Here is a 7625-nt window from a genome sequence, read left to right as displayed (position 1 = left end):
AAATCACCAACGGAGCCGTCGCAGGGAGCCTTCCATCAAAAAATATGTTGAATCGACGGTTTTTCACCTCAACACGCTCTCTGCGGCTTCTTTTTTCTGAATTGGTGAATTTGAGTCAGGCGCGTTCGCCGCGCGTGGCCACATTTTAAGGGCTCTCGCCTCAAAGCGGCAGCATTAGCGCTGGAGAAGTTTCGGGGGGGATCAAACGTTGAATTTCAAATTATCGAGTAAACTCCTAATTGAATATCAAAGGAGCTGGTTATTTTCAGGAGCAGGTCGAGTTGCTGCTGCAGGGAACTTGGTCTCTGTGGACTTGTACAAAGCGGCAGAGCCACTTTCATGCGGCTTGATCATTAGAAATGGTGATGTGTCCCCTCCTCCCGAACAAGTTCATGTAGAATGATCATAATAAAATAAAAGTACAAGTTTGAGATCGGGATAATTAGGAAACCAATTTATGCCCAGCTCCGCCTCATTGTGTCAACATAATTGGAATTAGAGTTTTGATATTACTCATAGTCAAGTCATACGAATCTACTGTACTGCTATTGATGCTTGTGTATAAACCCACCCCACCATCAATAACACACATTCATGCGGAGACAAACAAAACTGAATTTCTTCCATAAAATGAGAAATGAAAATGTTTAATTCACTGTCAGTGTCCATGTGTGATCTAAACATATAGGAATCCCTAAGCACTAAGTCTCAGTATAAGTCCCATTAATAAAAGTTGGACTGTGAACATTATTTATAGAGTAGTGGATGGTATAGAGTTTCATCATAAGGCGCTCAGCTAAAATCTGCATACATTTGAATACTGCAGCGTGAGTATACATTTACATACGTTAAGTAATATATCAATAATTGTTATTATATGACAACAAACATTAGTGTTTCAGCTGCAGCTCGACTATTTTACTGAGTAGCCGCCGACTAATTAGCATTTTGAACATTTCGATGCCAGGAGTCGCATAATCACCCGGCCGACTCAGTCGAGCGAAAGGCTCGACTGCCTGAAAGTCGGCTGAACGTGACTTCAGCGAAGTCTCGTAAAACGCTCCGCGTTTTCAAAGCGGAGCCCGCGCGCGCACGTTGCCTGGGACGTGGCGCGAGGTTATCGATAGCAGCGGGATGGATTCCTCCCCGCTCTCTCATTAACTCGCCGCGCTCCCCTTCCTTCCGTTCGGTGGCCCGACTCTGCACTCGGTCCCGCGCGTATCGAGCGCGCGCTCACGTGCCGCTCGTCTGTTTGCATACCAAAAGCGCACTTCAGCGCTTGAAGAAAATGAAAGCCGCGTTAATTATACAGCCCGCGTGTGCGCGCGCACACACCACGCGGGGGGGGGGGGAAACGAGGAAGAGCGAGGGAGCAGTTGTTTTAATGTTTCTTCCTCTGCGTCAAAAGAGATAGAGTGTGAGAATGATGGAGGCCTCTGCGTCAGGGAGAGAGGGAGTGAGAAATAGCGCAGAGGGAGAGAAAGAGCCCACTGTCTTCCGCTTAAGTGTGTGTGCGTGCGCGTGCGTGCGTGTCGTCTACCCAGTATAACGCCCCCTCTGTGTCCCCGAGCCACTCTCTGTCACTACACACACACTGAGACTATTGTCAAGACATTGGGCGAGGCGCCCCAAGACATTTCTGTGGCACTGTGTCTGTCACGGGGGCGATAGGGCTGAGCTGGGGTTCAGCCCTCGTGCCACACCAACACACACACACACACAAAGAAAAGAAAGAAAGAAGAAAGAAAGAAAGAAGGAAAGAAAGAAAGAAAGAAAGAAAGAAAGAAAGAAAGAAAGAAACAAAAAAGAAAGAAAAAATGAAAGAGTGCATGAATGACTGAATGAAACAAGGAAACAAAGAAAGAGGTTTTGTAACATAAACGTCCCGTGTGTCACGCTGCCTCATCTCGTTTACTCCTCCGCCGCCGCTCCCCTCATTCTTCTCCTCCTGCAGACTCCTTCTACTACACACACTGCCACCACAACAGCTTGTAGTACAGCAGCCCCGCGTTACGAGGGGGAGCCTTAGCCTTGTGTCTGAGCGCCAGAGAACATTAACTGCAGCATCGAGGTCATCTGATCGGCACTATGCGGTCCCTCTCTCTCTCCTCACACTGCAGCAGGCTGCCGCCGGCCCCCCGGTGGCCACTACTGGGACTGCGTGCCACGTTGCCTGCCCCGATAAAGTGATTTGGCACCGAGCGGCGTGTGTGTGTGCGTGTGTGTGTGTGTGTGTGCCGCAGCTCACTGGTCATAAATCACTCTGTCTTATTGGAAGATACCTAGTGACTGGTGATCATTGTTACAGTCCCAGCTAGTTACTGGGAGCATGTGGATTTAGTTTGTTGGTAATGTGTAGATTGTGTAGCTAGAGAGAGAGAGAGAGAGAGCAGGAATCCTGCCTGAGTCCACTGCATCGCCATCCACCACCGCAGCTTTGTTACCACCAAGCTGTCCACTCTGGCAGCGAGCTTTCTCCCCTCTCCCTGCTCCATCTGGGCTCTCCACCCTGCAGACACACACTGAAAATCACCGCCTCTATTCACCGTGATGGGCCTTTGAAACGTTTATCCCTTTGTGCAGCCGCGGCCGTCCATAGGGGGCGAGCGACGAAAAAAACAACAACCCCGAAACAAAGGCTCGCGGAGCGACGCGTAGCGCGAGGCTCGCCGGACAAACGCCCGTGATTCAGATTAGCCGCCTTTGTGCCCCTGACGCCGATGCTCATCGCTTTCCACTGCCGCTCGCTAAAACAGTCGTCTCTTATAATCTCCATGACAGCGGCCATTGTGGAGGAGGACGCAAACAGGATGGTGGCGCACAACCCGGGCCTCTGTGCGCGTGAGTAAGAGTCCATGCATATGCATGTCTCCCATTGAGCTGGCATTTACTGCCCATTCTGTGCGCACATGTGTGTGCATCGTTACACTGATAGCATGCGTGTGAGGAACAGGCCTCTCCCACCCACTGCCATTGTCCATTAAGAGTGACCAGAGGAGAATGGACAATAGCTTCACTGTGGGGGCCGGTGGACGAAGCAGGAGACGCGAGGACCGAACTACAGATAAGCAGTCGCACACACACACACACACACACACACACACACACACACACACACACACACACACACACACACACACACACACACACACACAAGACGGGTGCAAAGCCACGCACAAACACAACCACCCTGTTGAGAGTGATTAGGAGCGCTGCTGTGAACAATAGACAGAGTCAATAAAGGACCTCAGAGACGTCCGGAGCAAGAGCAAGGTATCTATGGCTCCTCCTCCTCCTCCTCCTCCTCCTCCGCAGCGTCTCCTCCCAGCATCCTGTGCGTCTTCTCCTCCTCCTCTCCATCCATCAAACACCTCACACTTTTCAAAGACTTTTTTGTCGCGTGTCTTTCATCCCCCCCCCCCCCCCCGTCTCCCCCCTCCCCCCCCCTCTCTCTCGTGCGCCCTGCCTCCTCAGAGGTGCTCCTGTCTTTTGTGAAATGGGCGGACGGGCTGAGCTGACAGCGGCTGACACGGCGGAGCGCCGCGGCGGACTGAGATCCATCCCGTCAGTTTAGAATCAGTGTCACTCATTTGGCAAGGTTAAAGATAGCTTTGGCTAATGCGCCGTCGCACACAAACAAACGCGTACGTGGCGCGAGGGCCCCCACCGCGCTGTAAAACATGGCCTCCAGAAGCCCACCTCCACTGACACCGTAGCATGTCTGGGCTATATGTGTGTGTGTGCATGTGTGCGTGTGTGTGTGCATGTGTGTGTGTGTGTGGTGTGTGTGCGTGCATGTGTGTGTTGTGGTGTGTGTGCATGTGTGTGTGTGTGCGTGTGGGTGCGTGCATGTGTGTGTGTGGGGGGGGGTGGGTGAGTGTGGGTGGGGTGTGTGTGGGTGTGGCGTGTGTGTGTGGGTGTGTGTGTATGTGGTGTGTGGTGTGTGTGTGTGTGTGTGTGTGGTTGTGTGTGTGTGGGTGGGTGTGTGTGGTGGTGTGTGTGCATGTGTGGTTGTGGTGTGATGTGTGTGGGTGTGTGGGTGTGTGTGTGGTGTGTGGTGTGTGTGGTGTGTGTGTGTGTGTAGGTGTGTTGGTGGCTGTGTGTGTGTGTGTGTGTGTGTGTGTGTGTGTGCATGTGTGTGTGGTGTGGTGTGTGTGCGTGTGTGTGTGTGTGCATGTGTGTGTGTGGTGTGTGTGTGTGTGTGTGTGTGTGTGTGTGTGTGTGTGTGTGTGCACGAGGGGCTGAACCCCAGCTCAGCCCTATCGCCCCCGTGACAGACACAGTGCCACAGAAATGTCTTGGGGCGCCTCGCCCAATGTCTTGACAATAGTCTCAGTGTGTGTGAGTGACAGAGAGTGGCTCGGGGACACAGAGGGGGCGTTATACTGGGTAGACGACACGCACGCACGCGCACGCACACACACTTAAAGCGGAAGACAGTGCGCTCTTTCTCTCCCTCTGCGCTATTTCTCACTCCCTCTCTCCCTGACGCAGAGGGACTCCATCATTCTCACACTCTATCTCTTTTGACGCAGAGGAAGAAACATTAAAACAACTGCTCCCTCGCTCTTCCTCGTTTCCCCCCCCCCCCCGCGTGTGTGTGCGCGCGCACACGCGGGCTGTATAATTAACGCGGCTTTCATTTTCTTCAAGCGCTGAAGTGCGCTTTTGGTATGCAAACAGACGAGCGGCACGTGAGCGCGCGCTCGATACGCCGGGGACCGAGTGCAGAGTCGGGCCACCGAACGGAAGGAAGGGGAGCGCGGCGAGTTAATGAGAGAGCGGGGAGGAATCCATCCCGCTGCTATCGATAACCTCGCGCCACGCTCCAGGCAGACGTGCGCGCGCGGGCTCCGCTTTGAAAACGCGGAGCGTTTAACGAGACTTCGCTGAAGTCACGTTCAGCCGACTTTCAGGCAGTCGAGCCTTTCGCTGAGGAGTCGGCCGGGTGATTATGCGACTCCTGGCATCAGAAATGTTCAAAAATGCTAATTAGTCGGCGGCTACTGCAGTAAAATAGTCGAGCTGCAGCTGAAACATAATGTTTGTTGCATATAAATAGACAATTATTGTATATAATTACTTAACGTATGTAAATGTATACTCACGCTGCAGTATTCAAATGTATGCAGATTTTAGCTGAGCGCCTTATGATGAAACTCTATACATCCACTACTCTATAAATAATGTTCACAGTCCAACTTTTATTAATGGGACTTTATACTGAGACTTAGTGCTTAGGGATTCCTATATGTTTAGATCACACATGGACACTGACAGTAGATTAAACATTTATTCATTTCTCATTTTATGGAAGAAATTCAGTTTTGTTTTGTCTCCGCATTGAATGTGTGTTATTGATGGTGGGGTGGGTTTGATACACCAGCATCAATAGCAGTACAGTAGATTCGTATGACTTGATGATGAGTAATATCAAAACACTTCTAATCCAATTATGTTGACACAAATGAGGCGGAGCTGGGCATAAATTGGTTTCCTAATTATCCCGATCTCAAACTTGTACTTTTATTTTATTATGATCATTCTACATGAAGCCTTGTTCGGGAGGAGGGGACACATCAAACCATTTCTAATGATCAAGCCGCATGAAAGTGGCTCTGCCGCTTTGTACAAGTCACAGAGACCAAGTTCCCTGCAGCAGCAACTCGACCTGCTCCTGAAAATAACCAGCTCCTTTGATATTCAATTAGGAGTTTACTCGATAATTTGAAATTCAACGTTTGATCCCCCCCCCCCGAAACTTCTCCAGCGCTAATGCTGCCGCTTTGAGGGCGAGAGCTGCTTAAAATGTGGCCACGCGCGGCGAACGCGCCTGACTCAAATTCACCAATTCAGAAAAAAAGAAGCCGCAGAGAGCGTGTTGAGGTGAAAACCGTCGATTCAACATATTTTTTGATGGAAGGCTCCCTGCGACGGCTCCGTTGGATTTAAAAGGGCCGTCGTCAGCAAAGGCCGGCATTAAGAAACACTCTCGCACATCAAATTCTAATCAAAGCCTGCTCCTTTTAACAGCTGTGAAAGCTTTCATGTTAACACGAAACCGCGACCGACGCTTTATTCACGCTTTTAAAAGAGACTGACCCGTCAATGAGAGCGTGCGAGCGCCTGCGCCCGACAATACGCCGTATCCGTGTCAACACACTCTGTCCTCGCGTCTCATCTTACCGCTGATACTGTTTGTGACTCCCCCAGCCATGCATAAATTGTCTGTGATCCCCACTTACACTATGCAGGCCTGTGTGTGCGTGTGTGTGTGTGTGCGTGTGTGTGTGAGGGCACGAATGGGGGAGTGTGTATGTATATTTTCCAAATCATCTCAGGTTGTCGGCTCAGATGTGAGCATTCTTTTATCCGGCCAATTAAGAGGTTGCCATTTCATCCCCACAGAAACCTGTCTGGGGCCTAATTGGCAGACAGATTTGCATGACTTTGACTGCAGTTTTTGTTGTGTGTGTGTGTGTGTGTGTGTGTGTATGTGTGTGTGTGCGTGCTGTGTACTGTACACACTACTGGATCTGAGAGCTGCTCAGTGAGAGCGTGTTGTTGTGCTCCTCTCTCAAGTAGCGAAAGCCGCATCTTCATAATGTCTCTGTGTTTGAAACAGGAGAACGGAGCCTTTTAAATAATGCACGTCTGATGTGTACCTGTGCAGTGTTGACCCATTAGGAACTGGCGTTACCGTAATGCAGTGCAATCACTGAGCTGTATGAAAGGGTCCGGCCATTGATTTTAAGTGTGGCTTAATTCCTCAGAGTTGGGTTTGTTTCGGTTTGGGAGCCTCTGTGTGGAGACAGGTAAGAAAATAAGGTGATGCTAGCTTACATAGTATGGATGCTTTTAATTTGCAATTCCCCCCGGGAGCAGGGGAGCGCCTGATTATGTAGTCTGTGTGAGTACAGTACATGTGTGTGTCAAACAGGTCAAACTATTTTAATGCCTGTGTTTGAAGGCACCGGGGGGGGGGGTTTCTCTCCAACGGCTCGACCGGCTACGTTGTGTGGCAGTCTCTTATCTGGTCTATTTCCAACATGAAGAGGCGAGTGGGGCTGAGCGAGGATCAAACAGACACACATATGTGAGCACATACATTGAGAGAGGCTCAGGTCAGTGGTATAATGTGGAGCATCGCTGCAGGCTGAGGCCTGCCCACTCACATTTATGTAACTTTCTCAATAGGGCAGGTAGACACACACACACACACACACACACACACACACACACACACACACACACACACACACACACACACACACACACACACACACACTTATACCAAAATAGCCTGAAGAGTCTGAGCTGGGCTCCCTCGCCTCCCCCCTCCCCTCCCCTCTCTGTCTTCTTCTAACTGAAGACCCATATGCCTCGGTTCTATCTCTCTGATTCCATCTCCTCCTTCTCTTTGCTCTCTCCATCAGCTTCACACCCTTGGGCTACACCTACAGTAAGAAGGCATTCTCATTCGTAGCTTCACATCTCACCTTTTCTCCGGGTCACCCGCTTTCTCCTCACCCATTTCCACCCCCCACCCCCCACCCATATTCCCCCTCTTCTCAAATCACGGGCACTGATCAGGAATATCTGTCCTCTGCATGTTCTTTCTCCTC

The 7625-nt window shown here is 50.6% G+C and overlaps 1 protein-coding gene across 1 annotated transcript in view; it reads right to left on the bottom strand.

Annotated features, from left to right (window-relative positions):
* The window catches only part of pcdh7a (protocadherin 7a), a 43912-nt gene that overhangs the window by 18566 nt on the left and 17721 nt on the right, over positions 1-7625 (bottom strand). The window lies entirely within an intron of this gene.

The sequence above is a fragment of the Betta splendens genome, chromosome 1 (genome assembly GCF_900634795.4).
Source record: "Betta splendens chromosome 1, fBetSpl5.4, whole genome shotgun sequence".
Taxonomy (NCBI): domain Eukaryota; kingdom Metazoa; phylum Chordata; class Actinopteri; order Anabantiformes; family Osphronemidae; genus Betta; species Betta splendens.
The sequence above is the reverse complement of the archived record's forward strand: the minus strand, read 5'-3'. Positions and strand labels throughout refer to the sequence as shown.